This window comes from Trichosurus vulpecula, chromosome 2, assembly GCF_011100635.1.
Source record: "Trichosurus vulpecula isolate mTriVul1 chromosome 2, mTriVul1.pri, whole genome shotgun sequence".
NCBI lineage: Eukaryota > Metazoa > Chordata > Mammalia > Diprotodontia > Phalangeridae > Trichosurus > Trichosurus vulpecula.
In genome coordinates, this window is record NC_050574.1 from 227,770,973 (window position 1) to 227,783,808 (window position 12,836).

At 40.8% G+C, this 12,836-nt stretch overlaps 1 pseudogene; it reads left to right on the top strand.

The window, feature by feature from the left end:
• Positions 1–4,346: 4,346 nt before the first annotated feature.
• On the top strand, positions 4,347–4,851 carry LOC118840100 (annotated as a pseudogene).
• The last annotated feature ends 7,985 nt before the right edge of the window (positions 4,852–12,836 follow it).

The following is a 12,836-nucleotide window of genomic DNA, read 5'->3' on the forward strand; positions in this document are numbered from 1 at the left end:
CTTTTCTCATTTCTGTTTCTTTTTAGTCTACCATATATTTCTGTGGTTTCTAAGCATATGAGTCATAAATTGTGCAGTGGTAAAATTGTAAAAGACATTGGACAACAAATGTGATTAAAATGGTAGGTTTGTGTGGTATTTCTTTTTTTTTTTGAGGAAAAGTATTCTTTTTTTTTATTTTTTTTTTATGATTTGCCCTGCCTGCCTGTATTGTTTTTTTAATTTAAATTTATTTATTTGACATATTTAGTTTTCAGCATTGATTTTCACAATAGTTTGAATTACAAATTTTCTCCCCATTTCTACCCTCCCCCCCCACTCCAAGATGGCGTATATTCTGGTTGCCCTGTTCCCCAGTCAGCCCTCCCCTCTATCACCCCCCTCCCCTTTCATCTCCTTTTCCCTTCCTTTCTTGTAGGGCAAGATAAATTTTTACGCCCCATTGCCTGTGTATCTTATTTTTTAATTGCATGCAAAAACTTTTTTTTTGTTTGTTTTTGAACATCTGATTTTAAAACTTTGAGTTCCAAATTCTCTCTCCTCTTCCCTTCCCACCCACCCTCCCTAAGAAGTCGAGCAATTCAACCTAGGCCACATGTGTATCATTATGTATAACCCTTCCATAATACTCATGTTGTGAAAGACTAACTACATTTTGCTCCTTCACAACCCATCCCGCTTTATTGAATTTTCTCCCTTGACCCTGTCCCCTTTCCAAAGTGTTTGTTTTTGATTACCTTCACCCCCATCTGCCCTCCCCTCCATCATCCCCCCCTTTTATTTTTTTTTCTTCCTCCCTCTTCTTTCCTGTGGAGTAAGATACCCAACTGAGTATGTATGGTATTCCCTCCTCAGGCCAAATCTGATGAGAGCAAGGTTCACTCATTCCCCCCTCACCTGCTCTCTCCCCTCCTCCCACAGAACTGCTTCCTCTTGCCACCTTTATGTGAGATAATCCACCCCATTCTATCTCTCCCTATCTCCCTCTCTCAGTATGATGCTCTCTCATCCCTTAATTTCATTTTATTTCTTTTAGATATCTTCCCTTCATCTTCAACTCACCCTGTGTCACACATATATATACACATAGATATATACATACATACACATTCACTTATATATATATATACATAAACATATATATATATATATATATATATATATATATATATATGCATATTCCCTTCAGCTACCCTAATACTGAGGTCTCATGAATCATCCATGTCCTCTTTCCATGTAGGAATGTAAACAAAACAGTTCAACTTTAGTAAGTCCCTTGCAATTTCTGTTTCTTGATTACCTTTTCATGCTTCTCTTGATTCTTATGTTTGAAAGTCAAATTTTCTATTCAGTTCTGGTCTTTTCACTGAGAAAGCTTGAAAGTCCTCTATTTTATTGAAAATCCATATTTTGCTTGGAGCATGATACTCAGTTTTGCTGGGTAGGTGATTCTAGGTTTTAATCCTAGCTCCATTGACCTCCGGAATATCGCATTCCAAGCCCTTCGATCTCTTAATGTAGAAGCTGCCAGATCCTGGATTATTCTGATTGGGTTTCCACAGTACTGAAATTGTTTCTTTCTGGCTGCTTGCAGTATTTTCTCCTTGATCTGGGAGCTCTGGAATTTGGCGACAATATTCCTAGGAGATTTCTTTTTTGGATCTATTTGAGGAGGCGATCAATGGATTCTTTCAATTTCTAGTTTGCCCCGTGGCTCTAGAATATCAGGGCAGTTCTCCTTCATAATTTCTTGAAAGATGATATCTAGGCTCTTTTTTTGATCATGGCTTTCAGGTAGTCCAATAATTTTTAAATTATCTCTCCTGGATCTATTTTCCAGGTCAGTGGTTTTTCCAATGAGATATTTCACATTGTCTTCCATTTTTTCATTCCTTTGGTTCTGTTTTATAATATCCTGGTTTCTCATAAAGTCACTAGCTTCCACTTGCTCCAATCTAATTTTTAAAGTAGTATTTTCTTCAGTGGTCTTTTGGACCTCCTTTTCCATTTGGCTAATTCTGCCTTCCAAGGCATTCTTCTCCTCATTGGCTTTTTGGAGCTCTTTTGCCATTTGAGTTAATCTGTTTTTTAAGGTGTTGTTTTCTTCAGTGTATTTTTTCAGTATTTTTTTGGGTCTCCTTTAGCAAGTCATTGACTTGTTTTTCATGGTTTTCTCGCATCCTTCTCATTTCTCTTCCCAATTTTTCCTCTACTTCTCTAACTTGCTTTTCCAAATCCTTTTTGAGCTCTTCCATGGCCTGGGACCAGTTAATGTTTTTCTTGGAGGTTTCTGTTGTAGGCTCTTTGACTTTATTAATTTCTTCTGTCTGTATGTTTTGGTCTTCTTTGTCAGCAAAGAAAGAATGCAGAGTCTGAGACTGAATCTCGGTGCGTTTTCGCTGCCTGGCAATAATCCCAGCCAACTAACTTGACCTTTGAGTTTTTCAGTGGGGTATGACTGCTTGTAGACTACAGAGTTCTATGTTCCACGTTTGGGGGGGAGGTGCCAGCTCTGCCGCACCAGCACTGCTCCTTCCCCAAGGACCCCCAACCCGAACTGGGCTCAGATCTTCGGCAGGCTGTGCACCCCTGCTCTGATCCGCCACTTAATTCCTCCCACCAGGTGGGCCTGGAGCCGGAAGCAGCAGCAGCCGTAGATGCCCCACCTCCGCTGCCCCTGGGGCTGGAAGCCGAACCTCGAACTCCTTCCACTCCCGCAGCTTTTCCCACTAACCTTCTCAGCAGTCTTTGGTGTTTGTGGGTTGAGAAGTCTCGTAACTGCCGCAGCTCACTGAATCAGGGTGCTAGGGCCCCCTCTGCCCGGCTTCTGGTCTGGATGGTCCAAGTCGCTCAGGCTGGGCTCTGCTCCACTCCGTTCCCAGCTCCCAGCTCCCAGCTCCCAGCTCCATGCGGGATAGACCTCACCCAGAGACCATCCAGGCTGTCCTGGGCTGGAGCCCTGCTTCCCTCTGCTGTTCTGTGGGTTCTGCCGTTCTAGAATTGGTTCAGAGCCATTTTTTATAGGTTTTTGGAGGGGCTCGGCAGGGAGCTCAGGCTGGTCCCTGCTTTCCAGCTGCCATCTTGGCTCCGCCCACCTTGTGTGGTATTTCTAAGTTACAGAATCATTCTACAATGCTTAATTTTCAAAATCGAGTCTGAATTTTTGTATGAATGTGACTTTTTCAAAATTTTATTCCAAGCTCATATCGGTTTTACACAGATGAATTCTTCTAACCATGGGCATTTTTTAACCTTGTATCAATCTCCTTCATTAAAAAAAAGGTATGAAAATCTGTCATACATGTCATCACCAGCAAACATTCCATGGGGGATTCAAAAAGCATGAAATATAATGTCTGCCTTCAAGGAACTCATCATCTAATTGGATAAATAATACCTATACATGAAAAAAGAAAGTAATGACCAGCAGTGGCATATAAGTGCCAAATGTTTTATGCAGCCTTGCATCAACAGCTGCTTGTTTTACATTTCCATTGAAAAGTGAGTCCAAAAGGCATTTCCAACTCAATATGAAACTTATCTTGATCTGCTCCCCCAAATTAGCTTAACTTTCCTATTTTCCCCCTATTTTCCTATTTCTGTTGAAAATAATGCCATGCTCCCAGTCACCCTGTACGTAACCTCTCCCTCACTCATATCTAATCAGTTACCAAATGCTGTCAGTTCTGCCTCCATATCTCCCATATCTGTCTCCCCTCTTGTCCAGGGCCTTTTCGCTAATCAGCTAGACTATGGTTAATCCCTTCCCAATTGGTTTTTCTGCTTCCAGTCTCCATTGTGAATCCATTCTCCACACAACTACCACAAGATAGGATAGGATCATGTCACCTTCCTTGTTCCCTGTTGCCTTTGGGATAAAATATAAAATCTTTAGCTTTGCATTTAAGGCTCTACCCATTCTGGTCCAGTCTCCTTCAAAAACTTGACTTTCCAGTCAACTGGACCTGTTCTCAAACTCAACATTCCTCCTTCTCTGCATTCACACAGGCCATCCTCTATGCCTGGAAGACACCCATACCTTCTACCCCACCCCACCCATTCCAATCTGTCAGACTCAAGAAGAGCTGAGTTCAAATCCTGCCTCAGACACTTATTAGCTGTATAACCCTGGGTGGAATCATTTAATCATTTTATGCCTGTTTCCTCATCTGTAAGATGAGAGAGTTGGATTCAACGACGTCTAAGTTCCCTCCGGCTTTAGGTTCATGATGCTAGGACTCTTTAAGCCTCAACTTAGGTGCCTGCCTTCTTTAAGAAACATCCCCTGGCTTGTTTCCTTTCTAGCCTGGGCTCCATCTAGGGCAGCACCCACCGCTGCCGCTGAGATGTTGGTGCCCAAGAAGAACCGAATTGCCATCTGTGAACTCCTTTTTAAGGAGGGAGTAATGGTAGCCAAGAAGGATGTCCATATGCCAAAGCACGCTGAGCTGGCAGACAAGAATGTGCCCAATCTCCATGTCATGAAGGCCATGTAGTCTCTAAAGTCTCGTGGCTATGTTAAGGAACATTTCGCATGGAGGCATTTCTACTGGTACCTCACCAATGAGGGCATTCAGTACCTCTGCATTACCTTCACCTGCCCCCTGAGATTGTGCCTGCCACACTCCGAAGAAGTCATCCTGAGACAGGAAGGCCAAGGCCCAAAGGTCTGGAGGGCAAGCGACCTGCCCGGCTTACTCATGGTGAAGCTGACAGAGACACATACAGACGAAGTGCTGCTCCCCCTGGTGCTGACAAGAAGGCTGAGGCTGGGGCTGGATCAGCAACAGAATTTCAATTTAGAGGTGGATTTGGTCGTGGACGTGGTCAACCTCCTCAATAGAAACTGTAGAGATACATTTCATATTGAACAAAATTTGGGAAAAAACAAAAAACAAACAAACAAAAAAAGAAACATCCCCTGATTTCCCAGTTGTCAATGCTCTTTCCTTGTATGTGTTGTCTTCCCCCTGAGCTCTCTAATAGAATGTAATGTTAGGCAATGGAAATGCTTTACACATACAAAGCTCTTAATAAATATCCATTTGATTGAATTAAAGTGTAGGCAAATAAGTGTTATAGGAATTCAGAGAGAGATATGACTATGGACTGGGGCAAGTCAAATCAAAGGACATTAATTAAGGTACCTACAATGTGCCAATCACTGCACAAAGTGCTAGGTATATAAAGAAAGGCAAGAAACAGTTCCTGCCCTCAAGGAACTCACAATCTAATAGGGAAGAGAACATGTAAACAACTTTGCACAAATAAGATACAAACAGAATATATTGGAGATAATCTCAGAGGGTAGGGCCAGATTTAAGAAGATGGTTTTGCAGATGAGGGGAGTACCACAAGTAGAGATACAGAGAAGACAGTACAGGGGAGATGTTTGGGGAATTGTGAGACCAGTTTGAATAAAGTAGGGCTTCTGTGGGAGGGTGGGAGAGAGAGAAGGTTTGAAAGGTATGTTGGGGTCAATTTACAGAGATCTTGGAATAGTAAACGAAGAAACCTGGATTTTATTCTGTAAGTAACAAGGAACCATTGAATGTTTTCAAGCAGGTGAATGTTATGTCTGAAATGGTAGCTAAGAAAGATAAATCTGCTAGCAATGTCTAAGATGGTTCAGAGGAGAGAGATTCTCAAAGGAGGAAGTATATGTAGGAGACAATTGCTTATATATCCCCTTATATGTCCAAAATGTAGGACGAGGGAGTGACGGGGAGGAGTCATCTTAAGGTCAGAGTTACTATCCAGTCTTGTTCAAAGCTAGAAATAGCTTTGTTGCCTGGCAGATCAGAACTCCATAGTTCACTCTCTTTAGTCTTCTGCCTGTATGGTGTAACGTAGTCCTTGACACTCATGTGTCACGAGCATTGTCATGAGTATAGGGGCCCAGAGTCAGTGTGGCAGACATGGTGTGTCAGTGGCTTCCCTGCTGGTGCATTGACCATCAAGAGCCAGCATCTAGTCAAGGGGAAACATAACCCTAACACTCCTTGTCCTCTTCACTCCCACTAGATATATAATCACAACTTCTGCCACCGTAGTGACGTCCTCAGTACAACTATGATCTGGAATCCCTCCCAGCTCCTGTTTTTCTCCTTTGAGAGTTTTGCTAAGAGTTAAGCTCAGCTTAACTATACCCATTTCAAGTCTCTTTTCCTGTTACTGGGTGCCCATACTTAATTCCAGCAACATGCAGATTTTTGCTGTTTCTATAGAAGTATTGTGCTTCACCCATGATACACTTAAGCCATGGATGAATAGTTTGGATTCCATATTCCCAGTCCCCTTTCCTTGAAATATCATATCATCCTGGCTGTGAACCGCAAAGAGCTGACAAGTAGATAGAAGAGTAAAATGGGGCTGTTCTTTTGTTCCCCCCTCCTGGGAGCTGGGTTGCTACTGTTGGGTGCTTGATATCTGTAAGTGCTGATTTTGCAATGATGGTAAGTAAGCAGTGCTGAGTTCACAAGTTCACATCACTGAATAGGCCATGAAAGAGGCCTTAATGAGAGACATAAGGAATCTAAGATAGCCAGGAAACTACCCTTTCCTTCCTCCTGGTTTTGCAGGTTTCTCTAATAAGGGAATCACTGGGAGAAAAGGAAAGAACCTCAGCTAAATGTAACAGCAGGAGTGCCCCTAGCAATCTTCTAAGTCTGCTTTCCCAGAAGATCTCCAGCCATGCATCAGGGACTGCAAAAGCTTAATAACTGGAAGACCTACATGTATCACTTGCACAATACGGCTTGTCAGAGGCTAACTCAGACTTGCCTTTGTCCTTGGTCTCACCTGCTAATCAGTTATTGGCTATGGCTGAGGGAAAAGGAGGCCAGGGAATTCAAGTTGGCAAACATTAATTATATACTTACCATGTACCATGCACTGGAGACACAAAAAATGAGTTAAGACGTGGTGCCTGTCCTTGAGAAGCTTACAACCTAAGAGGAAGTTGTGAGTCTTCTCACAGCTCTAACCTGCATAATATTTTACATTAAGTGACGGTGGCCATTTAGTTACTACTGAGCAGTTACTAGCCTAGTGCTAAACACTAGGAATACAAATGAAAACAAAAAAGGAAGGTAGTGCCTGTCCTCAAGGAGCTTGCATTCTATTGGGGAAAGACAACAAGTAAAAGGGGGATGAAAAGTTGGAGGCGGGGCAGGGAGTAGAGAGGAAAGTTACCCATATATGGGCATAGTGAAGAAGTCCAGAGAGTCAAGAGTGAGTCAGGGAGGAGTAGTAAAGGGCAGATGGTTGGAGTCCTTCCTCTAAAGGGAGTTTTCAAGAGGAACTCACCAATGGGAGGAAGAGGCTGAAGGAACAGAGAAGTCTTCTGGAGTGAGAAGGCAGCTGAGTTGTGGTATCAAATATCAGGGAGTCAAGAGTGAAACCAGGAGAGCTTGGAAATGAGCTTGGAATTTCAGTTCATAGAGCAAAATAATGTTCAAGGAGAATTTGTAAGGCAGCCTGGTTTCCATGGTCCCATAAACATCTTAGGCCTGTAAGTATATAAATAACTAAAGGATAATCTTCAGAGCCCTTTACTATGAAATGTGAATGGGTTCAAACTCTTTGAATGAGAGAGATCTTTTTTTTTCCCCTGAGAAGCACAACTTTTAGGGGAAAGGACATCTATTGCTATATCTTAAGCCTCTGAAGATTGGATGAATTCTCACAGATAGGACTTTATGAAATAGCTCCTGGTTACATTAGCGTGAACCCAAACCCTGGAAGACCCTATTGCACAAGAAGCCCTTGGACTCAGTGAAGCCAAGAGGCCAAATGTCTGCCCTGTGGAAAACACTGATATTTATAGTTCCCAGTAATCATTCTTCCATTTGTATTAGGTGGTGGCAACTAATTCATATCCCTCTGCTTTTCTCTCCATTTCCTAGGAAACGTGGTACCTAGAACCTTAAGCAAAGTTCAGGAGAAAGTAAGATGATCCAGTGGCTAAGGTGATTCTATTATTAAGCATTTATATGACACTTTATATTTTCCATGTGCATAACAATCATTCTTGTGAGTTATTTTGACAGGTTAACATCACACGTATTGACCTCAGAGCAATTACCAGCATGAAAGTGTGGCAGAAAGGGTAAAGGTTTAGAATGGCAGGAGCTGAGACAGCAGTCATCAAGACAAGCATTTCTATGTGCCAACATATCTGAAGGAGAAGCCACACACTCAAAGTAACCTAAGGGGCCAGGGTTTTCTTAGTTTACCTTCCTTCCTTCTTTCTTTCTTTCTTTTTCTTTCTTTCTTTCTTTCTTTCTTTCTTTCTTTCTTTCTTTCTTTCTTTCTTCCTTTCTTCCTTCCTTCCTTTCTTTTTTCCCTTCCTTCCTTCCTCCCTCCCTCCCTCTCTTCCTTCCTTCCTTTCTTTTTTCCTTTCTTTCTTTCTTTCTTTCTTTTCTTTCTCTTTCTTTCTTTCTTCCCTTCCTGTCTTTCTTTCATTCATTCATTCTTTCTTTCTTTCTTTCCTTTCTTCCTTCCTTTCTTCTTTTCTTTGTTTCTTCCTTCCTCCCTTCTTCCTTTCCTTCCTTTCTTTCTTCCCTCCCTCCTTCTTTCTTATTCCTTTATTCCTCCAACCATCTCTTCCTTTCTTTTTTCTTTCTTTTTTCCTTCTCCCTTTCTCCCTCCCTCCCTCTATTCCTTTCTTCTTTCTTCCTTCCTTCCTTCTTCTTTTATCCCTCCCTCTATCCCTCCTTCCTGTCTTTTTTTTTCTTTCTTTCTCCTCCCTCCCTTTCTCCCTCCCTCCCCCTATTCCTTTCTTCCTTCCTTCCTTCCTTCTTCCCTCTCTCTTCCTTGCTCCCTTTGTCATTGCTGATTTTGTGACACTGGGGTCATTTCACCAAGATATCCAATGAGGTTGGACAATCTTCATTAGCTGCCTTTTCATACTGTTGATTTAATCTGCATACTTTTCAAAGGATTACTTAAACTATAGTCCTTCAAGAATCCCAGACTTTACCAGAGTGGACATGGGTGCCTCCCACAAGAGTTCCTATGACCCATCCTAGCCACCATGCTTATAGGCCTCTCTGAATTCCATAGGCCAGTTCTGGAATAAAAGACCTATAATCTAAAATTTAGTCCACTCTCCAAGGCTTTTCAGTTACATAGAACCTGTTAGAGCTTGACATTCCTTTTGGGAACTGAGGGTCATTTCTCTGCTACTCTGGTGCTTCAGAACAGGGCTTTAGCAAAGGTTACAAAGGATTAGGAAAAATAAATGAATATGCAACACAGATATCTTAGTGTAGCAGGACATAGATTGGGAACCTGGAATAGGGTGGGAAACAGAACAGATCCCAAGGAATTCATAAGTCTGGGGGCCTCAAAATTTAAAAATAATGAAAGGATACCATGATTCCAATAAATTTGTCAGCTTCTGTTCTGAGGCTTTGTACCAAGACTACTAAAAATAAATCAAGTTCTATTTGGAGGTAAAAACTACCACAGCCAGATCAAGACCAACGTAATCCTGTACCTTAAGGAAATTCATGAAAATCTCTGAAAATTGGGCTGGCTAATCCTCTTCTCCCACATTTCTTTGGTTCCCTCTATCCCAAAAGACCTTTGGGAAGTTTTTGATTTTTTTCCTTTAGAGTGATCTGTTCTCCTTCTAAATAATTCAGACTATTCCCACAACCTCTTTTGGTAGGTCCTAAGTATTATTTGTAAGTCCTACATCCTTACAGTCATCTGAGAATATTCTCATTTTCCAACTTTAGAAATAATTTCCAGTGTAATGACTATCTTTATTTGCCACTTCTATTCATTTATTGATGTTCATAACTTATAGCCAAAATCAAGAACTCTGACCCCTTAGAGCATCATGGAGCTGAAAAGGGGGCTTTCAGCCTTTTCATTTTACAGAAAAGGAAACTGAGACCCAGTGAGGAAGAGGGGCTTGCCCCAAATCACAAAGGTAATAAGGAGTAGTTCAGGAAATTGAACCGAGCTGCTCTAACTCCATGGCCAGTGCTCATTCCACACTTAAGTCTCTCCCACAAACCCTTCTGCTTCTCTTCACTTCAGTCAATGTCATCAAAAAACTGAACCAGGAGTCAGGAAACTAGGGGCTGTGTTCTAGCTCTCTTACTTAGTAATAATGTGGCCTGGGGCAAATGACAAAACCACTTTGGATCTTAACTTCTTCATCTGTAAAATAAGTCTAACTGTCCTGCTTACCTCAGGATTAGTGCTCCCTTCAGATAAAACATAGGAAAACACAAAGCATAGAAATACAGGGGGCATTGTGCCTGTGCAAAGAAGACAGACAAATCTGGAAAGATACTCTATTTTTTAGTTGTGGGTTGGATAAAATAGACTCCAGGTTCCCTTCCAGCTCTGAGATTCTGTGATTCTAAAATGTGAAGGTCAAGTGATATAATAAAATAATAATAATAAAGACATATATAGTGCTTTACATGTTACAAATTCACATGCATCATCTCACTTGTGTCTCATGACAACACAGGGAGGTAAAAAGACATCATTTTTATCCCCATTTTACAGATAAAGAGTCTGAGGCTGGGACCTATTATTTGATTTGCTCTTAATCACATAACTAATAAATGTCAGAGTGAGATTTGAACTTAGTCCTTCCTGACTCCCCATGCAGTATGCTTTCCCTTCCCATTTTGCCTCAGTATATGTCTAACATATGTGACAAAGTATTGAAAAGGGTGAAGTTCTACATAAATGTGAAGTCCTACTGTTGAAATAATGATATCCTATGTGGCTCAATTCCCAAATAAAACAAATTGTATTGATTTTAGAGAGAGATCCAAGAGCTAGATGTCAAGAATTATCTGCCACTTAACCCCAAGTCACTCAATTGAGGCTTCTCAATATCATTTTTATAGAAGTATTGGCTATAAGTGATAGTGGAAATAAGGTATATGTATATTACTTGAGAACCATCGCCATTTTAGAAAAAAAAATAACTTGATAGGTTAAGTTCTTTCTGGATTTAATAGACACCAAGCAAAAATGAGTATTTTTACCTACACAAAAAAGAGGACAGAAAAAGAGGATAGTATATGAAACTGTGAATCACATTTTTTAAAGGATCCAATAAATTTAATACATACATAGCCTTTAAAGCATTCTGCTTATCTGCTTCCTTCTGACCTTCCTTCTTATCTCTCCTGTACATTCTTAAAATGCCCCAGTAAGCCTCTTTCTTCTTCTTTCCTCCATTTCTTCCTCCCTCCTCCCTCCCTCCCTCTCTCTTTCTCTTTCTCCATCTCTCTTTATTTCTCTTTCCCTCTTTCCTTCCTTCTTTCTTTCTTTATTTCTGTTTCTTTCTTTCCTTCCTTTCTTTCTCTTCCTTTCTTTTTCTTTCTTTCTATCTTTCTTTCTTTCTTTTCCTTCCTTCCTTCCTTCCTTCCTTCCTTCCTTCCTTCCTTCCTTCCTTCCTTCCTTTCCTCTCCACTCTAGGTAGATCTGTAAGTACAAGCATTCAAAGAACCAGAATGTCTGCACCAGGCAGTCTCCACCAATTCCACACTTACACAAAGGGACTATGTGGCAACTACACAAGAATCACTCATGAATGGACCAAAAGATTTTATTTTATAGAAATATACCTTTCCTGGGATTGCCAAAATGTTTGCTTCCAGTCACATAAAGCAGCTGGAAGAACGGAAATCATTTCTCTAGTCTAGACATAGCAGCTGGTTTGAGATTCTGTAAGGTAGGCTCCTGGGCCAGAAAGTTTTTATGACGTACACTTTCACCCATTTGAATGACTCACCTTGTTCCTCAAGGGACATCCTAGATTTCATTGTCTCTGAATAGCAAAACTGGTGCCAGCCTGCCTGAAGCTCAGCCTTTGCCTGCCTTTTCTGGTTTCCCCTTGTGCTTTGCTTTTTGGAAACATTGTAGGAGCTAACAGCATGAGACAAGGCAAATTCTCAAATCAAAGAAATAGTAGAATAAGAAAAAAAACCCGCCCCTACATCCACAAAGCTCGTATTCTGGGTGCTGATTGCCCATCCGCCCTATTTTTAAAAGATGAAAAAGGGGGAAAAAAGAGAATTATTCATTTGTATTGTTTCTAGCCAAGCTGTGTACAGAAGGGTCATTTTCTGCCTTGATTCTTTTTAAACTTCGTGTGTTTTAGAAGGATAAATGTACATTAAGAGGATGGCAAAACACAGCCACCAGAATATCCTGACTCTGTTCAATTCTATTCAACCCCCCCTTTTTTTCCTTTTCCTCTTCAGTGAGCTTTGCATAAAGCTTACCCAAACCCACATGGATTTCTATAACATCCAAAAAGAATGACAATGAGTGATGTGATGTAGGTGGAAACTGCCTGAAGAAACCTAAATTGTAACAGGGAAAAAAAATTGACATTTTAGATTTTAAATGTTACACAGTTTTTATAAAGCTTCAGTCAATTTATTTTATTTATTCTAATGAAGAGCATTACAACTGCTTTACTGCACCGAGGCAAGCACGGATCACATCATTAATCACACCTTGTGAATAGCCACAAATCAAGTCCTAACAGCAAGCACTGAATCAGGAGCAATGAAGCATAAACTCCTTCACAATTTATGATCTCTCCAATTGCATCTTTTCAACCATTAAATTGCAAGATACCATAAATTTTTATCTTCTTCACTTCAGTCACATTATTGATTCTGCCTTGTGAAATATAGAATAGCTGTAAATCCAGGCGATTGAATTAAATTTAAAGTCTTGACTTCAGAAAAGAAACCCAACACACTACCATGGCTGTTAATTTACACTGAGGAACAAATGATAGAAACATTAAAATTTAAATGGACAACAGGGATTTCCAAGAG